Here is a 12407-nt window from a genome sequence, read left to right as displayed (position 1 = left end):
GGCTGGGTACAGTCTGACTACCTTTTTGGGGTTAGGTGCTTGTGTAAGCCTATTTCTGAGGCACTTTCACCTTGCACAAGGAGAATAGGCTACGCTAAACACACACTTATGACAGTCAGCACACAACCCCTTCCTATTGTAGCCAAGCATTTAGGAGTTGCAGGTTGTCTTTTAATTACAGGACACACGTGTCAGCTACCAGCATCATCATGCTCCCTCCCTAGTCCTGTCAGCTTTAACTCAGCTTTGAGCGTCTATCCTCAAGAAGAGAGGCAGAGAAAGAAAGAACGAGAGAGCAAGAGTTTTATTGCCAGACTCTTTTTCCAACCTGGCCTCAGAGCCATACAAAACATACTTTACGTATTTCTGAACACCTTCAAGACGTATGATACCTATTAATGGTCTAGTTACTTTCCGTAGCATCTAGGAATACAAAGGTTGCGTGTTCAAGGTGTGTCGGGGACAACTGTTGCATTTTATCTAACCCTTCCCCTATTTATTCTAAAATGAACCCATTTCACCTAACTACATACATTATCGTAACCTTTGTCATTTTAGTTCCCCTAACCTTTTACATAAATTATCCTAACCTTTGTCATTAGTTCTTCTAACCGCCAACATAAATTCATCCAGTTTGTACGCTATTGTACGACCATGCTGATACTATGATACTATACATGCTATAATTCGTATGATATTGTTTAACTGCTTTTTCATTCATAGTGTAACCTAACGTAATATATCACACTAAATGGCCTGTCACAGCTTTATGTATGACAAAGAAAGTATGAAAATGTAAGTCACTCTGGAAAATAACCTCTGCTAAATGACCAAAATTGTAAATGTAAAAACATTGACAGAATAATACGAATTGCCCTGAGACCACGTTGCTTTTTCACCAGGTCAGCCGCAGCTGTGCCACGCCTATATTGGAATAAGATCACCATCCCGAAATCAAAGATCGTGTTTCCACTGAATCTGCAACATAGGGGCTAAATCAGTAGTCATGTCCAGTCAACAAAACTAGCCTATTTCAATAGGCTGCAATTTTGTGCAAACAGTGGTGATATCTAGGCCTAATAATTCCTTGCAAGCTGTTATTATGACGTATTATTAAAGGGTACATTTTTCAAACTCGGTCCAAGTGACTTTTCCTAGCCGCCTGAAACAAAACGTGTCTGATAGCGTATTTTGCAATGTTGAGGCAGCCCTCCCCTCAACCATGTAGAAGAGAGAGATAGATGTAAGCTAGGCTATAGGAAACGGTGCGCGCATATAAAATATTTGTTTCCATGGGTTTGATTTACTAGACTGGCCTGTGTAAAAGAACAACCTCTCTCTCTCTCTCTCTCTCTCTGTCTCTCTCTCTCTCTCACTTACTCACTAACACACACACACACACACACACACACACACACACACACACACACACAAAATCTGCCTTGAACATTCGATCTTTGGGTTTCATGCAAATACAGTCAAATCCTCCCATGTTGTAGGCATTGAGGTGAAAGACGCGGCATAATAAATATGCTACAAAAAGCACTCATAAAGCTATTACAGTCTGGAGGTAACCTAACCAATCAGGACCGTTTGTGAACGGTTGATAATTCATATGAGCAACGTTCTCAAGATGTTAAAAAAACGCAACATCCTCATTAAACCCAACCCTTTAATGCTCCCTTGCAAACCATGCGATCTAGCATAGCTACTCACTTCTTTCAGATCCCGCAGATTTATTCAAACAGGTGGAACCCTATTTCGCTTCGGTATTCTTCCCATATGAACCGTGGTAATAACCTCTGATGCTCTGAAATCCACGGTACAGTCCACTTCTTGCCCGCAGAAGCTGTTGGACTACGTGAGGTTCCTTCCAGCACCACCACTCCATGAACAGCTCCATTGACGTCATCGCTCATAGGCTCGATGCCACACCCTTTTCAAAACGACCACAGCCAATCGCAAGGCAAAGAGACAAACCTTGTTACTTCTCATGACGATCACTTTGGTGCTTGTTGGGGAAATTTGGTTTTGTGATATGGTGCTTTCAAGAAAACTAGGAACTCCCAAAAAATAGGTCAATGATCTTCTGGTTGGAAAGTCGGCGCTCTAGAAAGATGCCCGAGTTTCCGACATAGAATTCCGAGTTTGATGACCGTCCAAAACATTTTCTCCCAGTTGACTTGAACGCACTGATGTCGGTAGTCGGAGATTTCCGAGCTCCCCGTTCCCAGTTGTTTTGAATGAGGCAATATATATTGCATTTATACATTTGCTATTTTAATGAAGAAAAAATGCAAACGTGAGGTTGCATGACTACATTATTATTGCTATCTGATCCCATGACAACCCAGTAAAACATGTACGGTTCAAAAACCGCATCTTCAATCTAGCATGACACTTCTCAGTGGGATTCTAGTTCGATTTTTTACCATATGATTTGCTGTGTAAAATATATAAGACTTCAATTCCCAGAAAGCACAGGTTAATACAGTGTTTCCATGGTTATCATAACATAACAGATACGTTTTTGTAGGCTACCAGCAACAGGCAGGTAAGGGACATAGCTCGTAGCACACAGTGTAGGAAACAATGATAGCCAGTGGTCACAGATCTGTGTTGTGATGCGTTGCTAATTCACATGGTCATTGGCAGAAGTGGCAAGGTAGCACAAACAGATCTGGGAGACCAGGTAAGCTGTTAGCTAAGCTTCTACTTGAATGGTAACATGGCAGGTATTCCTGCAGGGTAAATTAAGAGCCTGTGAATATGGATGGTTGTGTGGTCCGTCTCCACACAGTGAAATTCAAGCCCAAAATAGACGGCAGCAGGGGTGACTTCACTGCCCAACTCATCAAAGTTGACTTCCACGAGCTGCTGGGAACCAGTGATGCCCCTGAGCTTGTTCCACAGGTACTAGCAACCCCATCCACTCCCTGCGCCCTTCTAGACAATACCTCAATCACATTGAAGATATTGTGTGTATCTCTACCCATCCCCTCCCCGCCATAGCACTCCTCTTCTGCTGGAAACAGAAGTCTCATCATACCCACAGACTCTATGATTAATTCCTGTCACAGGCAATCAGATGCATTATAGATTGATAGTCCAAATGCATCTACTCTTCTGGGACAACTAAACAGGACAGTAATGCCTGGCTCTGTGAAAGGGAGTGTTGCTGAGCAACCAAGATGAAACATATAGAAAACCTGCCCTTCTCACATCAGAAGATACTGTAAGGAGACCAAATTGCAGCGTGGAGAGCGTACATATTCGTTTTTATTTGAATGTCGCCAACAAAACAATAACGACCGTGACACTTACAGGGCTAAGTGCCACAAACAAAGTTAACTACCCATACTGAAAGGAGGGAAAAAGGGCTATCTAAGTATGATTCCCAATCAGAGACAACGATAGACAGCTGTCCCTGATTGAGAACCATACCCGACCAACACATAGAAACACAAATCATAGAAATAAAGGACATAGAATGCCCACCCAAATCACACCCTGACAAACCAAAAAGAGACATAAAAAAGGCTCTCTAAAGTCAGGGCGTGACACCAAGTCTGCATTCTCATGCATATGTGTGTGGGTCGAGTACATGTGTTACTGTTTTTGGTTTGCTCTCATCCTATTCATAGACATACTTAATCTATCTTCCGCTGTAAAGACAGGGGCACAAAATATTTCGCTTTTCCATTCCCAGTGCCCCTGTCCTTGGTGCGGCGATCCACCAACGTCCCATAAAAAAATAATCTAACATGAAACATGTCTATGGTAAAAAGAGTATGTGGACTTTTCTGTGGCCTAAATGTATGACAACGTAATGAGACAGACACTTTTTACATCCGGCACATTTCTCCAACCAAATAACCGAACCCGGGGCCCAATCAAATAAAACTAACACAAATGTTAACTAACACATCCTAAAAACAGGACAGGTCAAAGTAAATTGGACAATATGGAATGGAGCATCAGGCTACTCAACTACTGCTGTCCTGGAGTTTCACCCCATGGGCTAAAATGTAATGATCAGTGGTATGAAGTTTGTATCCATCCATTTATAACGAGCTGATCATAGCCAAAAATAAAATACTTATACATTTCCCACTGTGTAAACACATCGATTCTCCTTGCAAATAGGCTTGGGATAACTCCTGTAAAGTTGGGTAGCTGATATTCAGAGATTAAATAGCCCAAGTAATTGATCACAGGAATCAGGACTAAAAAAAGACAATGTAAGTGCCTGTTTTACAAAGCATTCATAAGATTCCATTGCGGCTATACCCCATTGCGGCTATACCCCAGTAAGCATGGACCGACGCCAATGTCTTTTCGGCTGTCTTTTTTTTGTTGGTCTTTTACAAACGTTAGGCCTACCACATACAAGGACATTCAAAAAATTACATTCTGGCCGACACTGTAAGGCTAAACCCCAGTCTTTTTGGTCCTCTCTGGACCCTTCCGGATCAAATATGAACCAATCATAGATGTCTATGTTTACTTCAGATTTGGTCCGGTCTGGACCAGTTTTGATTTGGCCCAAACATTAGACGTCTGTGTTTGGTTCAGATTTGTTGCGGTCTAGACCGGCCTTGATTTGGTCCAAACATAGACGTCTATAAATGACATATTTTCAACTTTCATTCAGAACTGAAAATGAACCTGACTTAAACATCCAGAAATTACCTATTTTCAACGTCTGGAAAAAATATTTATTTTCAAAGTCCAGAAAATAGGTATTTTCAACTTCCAATCAGAACCGGAAATGAACCTGATTTAAACATCTGGAAAATGTGTATTTTAATGGTGGTTATAGGTGAGAATGGAGAGGGTCTATGTCCGGGGGATTGGGATGGGGTGACTGGGAGAGCAGACACTTCTCTGAGGTGTGCGTGGGGCCTCCACTCATCCCATTTCAGCCTATCGGAGGGCCCACTAAACCCAAGTAGACCCCCACCAGCCACTATACTTTAATTTATAATGTAAAACAAACAAACCACAGTACTTAAGAGGAAGTTTTCTTTTCAAATGTATGTACAATTGTACAAAATGTATCCACAGTTTTGGTACATTAGGAGAGGAGTTGGCCTTAAAAAGACGTAGCTCCTCAAGTACAAAGATTTACTTTTCTTAGTTTTTTCTTGTTGTGTTTTTTGTTAAATGTCTGCTCAAATGCCCACACACTCTATATATGTAATGTATGCAATAACTATGTAATAATACTATGATCCCCCCATTTTATGGAATGCCCACTGCCCAAACATGTAATGTCTGCTAAAATGTTTTACTTGGTTCTTCAATGATAGACAGAAATCCAACTTATCACATGGAATGTGCACTGGCTCCATGATGGGAGAAAAAGTATATGGTTCTCGAACACTTAAAGAGATTGTCAGCAGATGTGGTTTTCTTGCACGAGTTACATTTATATAAAAAAAGAGAAATTGAACATTTAAAGAGGAGCTGGGTTGAAGAGGCTTTTGCTGCCACCTAATGTAGAAGCAGCAGAGGTGTAGGCATCCTGATAAATAACAAAACCCCATTTTCCCTTACATCCCAGCACACGGACCAACAAATCAATTTTCTAATGTTGAATTGTACCTTACACGGTGAAAAATACACATTGATTTCCTTGTATATCCCACCAGGGGCAACTCTGATGTTTTCAGATATAATTATTTTAGAACAAATCCAGACAGGAACTATGATTTTAGCAGGTGATCTAAATTATACATTCAATAAGATTGTAGGATGCAGTAATAAAAAAGGCACAATTATTTCAAAAAATGCACTCAACAATTTACTGGATTCAAGAATTCATGAAATAGTGATATCGGATCATTCTCCGGTATCATGTTTAATTACGCCAGTTTAAAATACCATTAGGGACAGAAATTGGAGAATGAACGTGCATCTTCTGGACCCGAAATGTATTAAACAAAACAATTTAAGAGGGAGAATTTAAATAAGTATTCAGGCCCTTTACTCAGTACTTTGGTGAAGCACCTTTGGCAGCGCTTACAGCCTCGAGTCTTCTTGGGTATGACGCTACAAGCTTGGCACACAGTCTAAGGTCCTGAGTGCTCTGGAGCAGGTTTTCATCAAGGATCTCTCTGTACTTTTGCTCCGGTTCATCTTTCCCTCGATCCTGACTAGACTTCCTGTCCTAGCCGTTGAAAAACATCCACACAGCAAGATGCCGCCATCACCATGCTTCAACGTAGGGATGGTGCCAGTGCCAGGTTTCCTCCAGACGTGACGCTTGGCATAAAGGCCAAATAGGTAAATTTGGGTTTTATTAGACCAGAGAATCTTGTTTCTCATGGTCTGAGAGTCTTTCGACACCTTTTGGCAAACTCCAAGCGGGCTGTCATGTGCTTTTTACTGAGGAGCGGCTTCCGTCTGGCCACTCTACCATAAAGTCCTGATTGGTGGACTGCTTTAGAGATGGTTGTCCTTCTGGAAGATTCTCCCATCTCCACAGAGGAACTCTGGAGCTCTGTAACGTGACCATCGGGTTCTTGGTCACCTCCCTGACCAAGGCCCTTCTTCTCCGATTGCTCAGTTTGACCGGGCAGCCAGCTCTAGGAAGAGTCTTGGTGGTTCCAATCTACTTCCATTTAAGAATGATGGAGGCCACTGTGTTCTTTGGGACCTTCAATGCTGCAGAATATTTGTTGAAACCCTTCCCTAGATCTGTGCAGCAACACATTCCTGTCTCGGAGCTCTACGGACGATTCCTTCAACCTCATGGATTGTTTTTTGCGCTGACATGAACTCTATGGGACCATATATAGACTGGTGCCTTTCCAAATCATGTTCAATCAATTGAATTTACCACAGGTGGACCAATCAAGTTGTAGAAATATCTCAAGGATGATCAATGGAAACAGGATGCACCTGAGCTCAATTTCAAGTCTCATAGCAAAGGGTCTGAATACCTATGAAATTAAGGTATTTCAGTTTATATTTTTTTATTAATTTGCAAACATTTCTAAAAACCTGTTTTTGCTTTGTCATTTTGGGGTATTGTGTGTAGATTCACGAGGGAAAAAATAATTTCATCAATTTTAGAATAAGGCTGTAACGTAACAAAATGAGTCTGAATACTTTCCGATTTTCATTATGATATTCCATATTTTCTCCCCTTTGTCTTTTCCGCAAATTTGTTGCATATTTGTCATATCATCGTCAGTAATATTCCTCCTGCCTCTGGCCTTTACTTGGCTCAGAACTCTCATTCTTAATTGATCATGCTTTCAAATCCTGCAAAATATCAGTTGGGAGGGGAGGGGAGGATATGACAATGGCTATTTCTTCATTCTTGTTTCTGAATATGACTATAATATGTTTTGTAACAGTACTCTATGTGTGTGTATGTGTGTGTTCTTTTTCTATAGGTAGATAATACGGATATCCTGTGTTCAGTGGTTGCTTAGTTTGATGTGTCTCTCCCTGATGTTGGCCCTCAAGACCTAGCCTCTCTTCTCTTGAGATCCAGGTCTGCCTACGGCAGCCTTTCTCAATAGCAAGGCTATGCTCACTGAGTCTGTACATAGTCAAAGCTTTCCTTAAGTTTTGGTCCGTCACAGTGGTCAGGTATTCTAACACGCTGTCGTGTCTTTGGCATCATTAAACTGAAGATTTATCTTTATCAAATAACTCTCTGTAATTATTATTACGCGATTATACTGATTAATCATGTAACTGTAATTAACTAGGAAGTTTGGGGCACCAAGGAAAATATTCAGATTATAAAGTTATAATTTTCCCAATATAACTTTCAGATATTTTCATATCTGATCAATAGTCTTCTGATTAATGAATTCTTCTTTACCTCACGTTAGTCTCATTCCAAACGTCGTAAATTGTTGGTTATCTGCACGAACCCCGTTTTCACTATGAGTCATCCATACATCAATTGTCTTAAATCATTTATTTATTAACTAACTAAACAATCACAGAAGTGCACACACAAACAAACAAAGTAAATATGGTTACAAGAAATGATGGGGGAATGTGCCCTAGTGGGCTAAACCGGCATGGCGGCTTGTTAGACAAAAGGGGAGTGGGGGTCAGCTGAGAAGTCACTACAGAGTTGATAATTATAACAATTTAAATGCTAATCCTTTGCACATGAACACTCACTCATTTGGGAAGAATTGCAATCAATATATATATTTATGCTCAGTGTGTCGTCTGGGGGTCTCTGTTGAAAAGTTTGTTTCTGTTGGAGAGTGTCCGTCCTCTCTCTCTGTCATGGTTAGAATGGATAGTTCAGAGTCACATTCATTCATGTCGTTATAGAATAGATGTTTCGGCGGTTGTCGGTTTTCGCGTTCAATGATACCGAATTCCTAGCTGCAGACTAGTAATTAATATCAAAGACTTGTTCTTATTCTGTCGGTATCGATAGTCTAAGAGTTTAACCACGTGGGATGGTTAAAAGATTCAGCAGTCTGGTCTCAAACCTTGGCCCCCTCGTTATCGAGGTAAGCTGGTCTGCAACCTTTGTCCTCTCGTAATTGAGAGCAACATGGTCTGTTAAGACATTCTCAAAGTGGGGGTTTTATTCGGGAGAGCAGAAAAAAGCCGTCTCATGACGCCAGGTCCTAACTATGCTCATGGGCGGTCCTCTGATTTAGTTAAGTTCCTTCATTAAACAGTCCAAAATCACATTACACAATTTTACAAACAGTACCATCTTCACCCATTCATCTTTTAGAACAATTAGATAATATCTGAGGCTATTATATAAACAGCGTTATGGTAATGTAGCCGTATTGTCTCCCATGAGTTTCACAAAATTGTACCAAACGGACCAGTTCGTAGCTGGATTCTTCACCGATCTTTTATATCTTCTCCAGAACATAAATGTTGTTCGGACCTCAAGTTCTGTGAGGTGGAAGACATTCCTTTGTTCTCTTCTATGAAAACTTTACTCTCTCTCTATACTGTGGCCATGAGGAGATAATCTCCTCCAGGAATTTACGACCTCTCTCTGACCACAGCAGCCTGGGTGTAGGAGACAGGGAGAGGGGGATGGGGCTTGCTGTACCCAAAGAGGGGAATTCTTTCCAATGTGTCAAGCAATTGTCTCTTGTTTTCTCATGATTTGGTTGGGTCTAATTGTGTTGCTGTCCTGGGGCTCTGTGGGGTCTGTTTGTGTTTGTGAACAGATCCCCAGGATCAGCTTGCTTAGGAGACTCTTCTTCAGGTTCAAATCTCTGTAGCTTTGTTATGGAAGGTTTGGGAATCGCTTCGGTTGTAGAATTTAATGGCTATTTTCTGGATATGGATAATTAGTGGGAATCGGCCTAATTCTGCTCTGCATGCATTATTTGGTGTTTTACGTTGTACACGGAGGATATTTTTGCAGAATTCTGCATGCAGAGTCTCAATTTGGTGTTTGTCCCATTTTGTGAATTCTTGGTTGGTGAGCGGACCCCAGACCTCACAACCATAAATGGCAATGGGTTCTATAACTGATTCAAGTATTTTTAGCCAGATCCTAATTGGTATGTTGAATTTTATGTTGCTTTTGATGGCATAGAATTCCCTTCATGCCTTGTCTCTCAGATCGTTCACAGCTTTGTGGAAGTTACCTGTGGTGCTGATGTTTAGACAAATCTGCCCAATTCCAGCCTTGCTGAAGCACCCTCAGATAATCTCCGATCCTCCACCAAATTTCGCAGTGGGTGCGAGACCTGGATAGACCTACAAGCCACCGTGTCTCGCACCCACTGTGAAATTTGTTGGAGGATCTGTGATGATCTGGGGGTGCTTCAGCAAGGCTGGAATCGGGCAGATTTGTCTTTGTGAAGGATGCATGAATCAAGCCACGTACAAGGTTGTCCTGGAAGAAAACTTGTTTCCTTCTGCTCTGACAATGTTCCCCAACTCTGAGGATTGGTTTTTCCAGCAGGACAATGCTCCATGCCACACAGCCAGGTCAATCAAGGTGTGGATGGAGGACCACCAGATCAAGACCCTGTCATGGCCAGCCCAATCTCCAGATCTGAAACCCATTGAAAACCTCTGGAATGTGATCAAGAGGAAGATGAATGGTCACACGCCATCAAACATAGCCGAGCTGCTTGAATTTTTGCGCCAGGGCATAAAGTCACCCAACATCAATATGAAAGACTGGTGGACAGGATACAAAGACGCATGAAAGCTGTGATTGAAAATCAGGGTTATTCCACCAAATATTGATTTCTGAACTCTTCCTAAGTTAAAACATTAGTATTGTGTTGTTTAAAAATGAATATGAACTTATTTTCTTTGCATTATTCGAGGTCTGACAACATTGCAACTTTTTTGTTATTTTGACCAGTTATCATTTTCTGCAAATAAATGCTCTAAATGACAATTTCTTTATTTGAAATTTTGGAGAAATGTTGTGAGTAGTTTATAGAATAAAACGAAAATGTTAATTTTACCCAAACACATACTATAAATAGTAAAACCAGAGAAATTTTGCAGTGGTCTCTTAATTTTTTCCAGAGCTGTATATGTTGAAAAGGGTGGGGCTTAATCTGCATCCCTGTCTCACCCCACGGCCATGTGGAAAGAAATGTGTGTGTTTTTTGCCATTTTTAACCGCAGACTTGTTGTTTGTGTGCATGTATTTTATAATGTCGTATGTTTTTCCCCCAACACCACTTTCCATCAATTTGTATAGCAGACCCTCATGCCAAATTGAGTCGAAGGCTTTTTTGAAATCAACAAAGCTTAAGAAGACTTTGAATTTGTTTTGGTTAGTTTGTTTGTCAATTAGGGTGTATAGGGTGAATATGTGGTCTGTTGACACGCCCGGGCCTTAGTTATCTTTGTTTCCTTTATTATTTTGGTTAGGTCAGGTTGTGACATGGGGGATATATGTGTTTGTCTGGTCTAGGGGTTATGGGGTGTTTTCTAGTCTAGGTGTTTATGTAAGTCTATGGTTGCCTAGATTGGTTCTCAATTAGAGGCAGGGGTTTATCGTTGTCTCTGATTGGGAACCATATTTAGGCAGCCATGTTCTTTGGGTATTTTGTGGGTGGTTGTCTTCTGTGTCTATGCACCAGATAGGACTCTTTCGGTTTTTCACATTTGTTGTTTTGGTATTTTGTAGTATTCACGTTTATTGTCTTTATTAAAGATGTTGAACACTAACCACGCTGCATTTTGTTCCTCTCCTTCAACGGAAGAAAACCGTTACATCTGTGATATGATAATTTGGTAAAAAGCCAATTTGACATTTGCTCAGTACATTGTTTTCACTGAGGAAATATACAAGTCTGCTGTTAATAATAATACAGAGGATTTTCACAAGGTTGCTGTTGACGCATATTAGTTAGTTAGTTATTAGGGTCAAATTTACCACTTTTGTGGATTGGGGTGATCAGTCCTTGGTTCCAAATATTGGGGAAGATGCCAGAGCTGAGGATGCTGTTAAAGAGTTTAAGTATAGCCAATTGAAATTTGTTGTTTGTATGTTTTATCATTTCATTGAGGATACCATCACCACAGGCCTTTTTGGGTTGGTGGGATTTTATTTTGTCCTGTAGTTCATTCAAGGTAATTGGAGAATCCAGTGCGTTCTGGTAATCTTTAATAGGTGATTCTAAGATTTGCATTTGATCATATATGTTTTGCTGTTCTTTGTTATAGAGCCAAAAAGATTGGAGAAGTGGTTTACACACAGATCTCCATTTTGGATAGATAACTCTGTGTGGTTTGTTTAGTGTTTTCCAATTTTCCCCAAAGTGGTTAGTCTATCGATTCGTCAATTACATTGAGCTGATTTCTTCTTTTTCCGTAGTGTATTTCTGTATTGTTTTTGTGATTCACCATAGTGAAGGCGTAGACTCCGGTTTTCTGGGTCTCTATGTTTTTGGTTGGACAGGTTTCTCAATTTCTTTCTTAGGTTTTTGCATTCTTCATCAAACCATTTGTCATTGTTAATTTTCTTCGGTTTTCTGTTTGATTTTTTTTTATTTGATAGGGAAGCTGAGAGGTCAAATATACTGCTGAGATTTTCTACTGCCAAGTTTACACCTTCACTATTACAGTGGAACATTCTGTCTAGGACGTTGTCTAAAAGGGATTGAATTTGTTGTTGCCTAATTGTTTTTTGGTACCATCCTTCCATCTATAGCGTTCCTTAATATTACTCAGTTTCTTTGGCTTTGATGCCTCATGGTTGAATATTGCTCTGTTCAAGTAGGCTGTGATTTTGCTGTGATCTGATAGGGGTGTCAGTGGGCTGACTGTGAATGCTCTGGGAGTCTCTGGGTTGAGGTCAGTGATAAAGTAGTCAACAGTACTACTGCCAAGAGATGAGTTATAGGTGTACCTACCATAGGAGTCCCCTCGAAGCCTACCATTGACTATGTACATACCCAGCGTGCGACAGT

At 40.7% G+C, this 12407-nt stretch overlaps 1 protein-coding gene across 1 annotated transcript in view; it reads right to left on the bottom strand.

The window, feature by feature from the left end:
• The window catches only part of LOC139415753 (sphingomyelin phosphodiesterase 3-like), a 40797-nt gene extending 38984 nt beyond the window's left edge, over positions 1–1813 (bottom strand). The window contains exon 1 of the mRNA XM_071163834.1: positions 1717–1813. The gene's annotated coding sequence lies outside the window, so the exon portion shown is untranslated. The remainder of the gene's footprint in view (positions 1–1716) is intronic.
• Between the last annotated feature and the right edge of the window lie 10594 nt (positions 1814–12407).

The sequence above is a fragment of the Oncorhynchus clarkii genome, chromosome 1, assembly GCF_045791955.1.
Source record: "Oncorhynchus clarkii lewisi isolate Uvic-CL-2024 chromosome 1, UVic_Ocla_1.0, whole genome shotgun sequence".
Lineage (NCBI taxonomy): Eukaryota > Metazoa > Chordata > Actinopteri > Salmoniformes > Salmonidae > Oncorhynchus > Oncorhynchus clarkii.
This window is presented reverse-complemented; position numbering and strand designations above follow the sequence as displayed.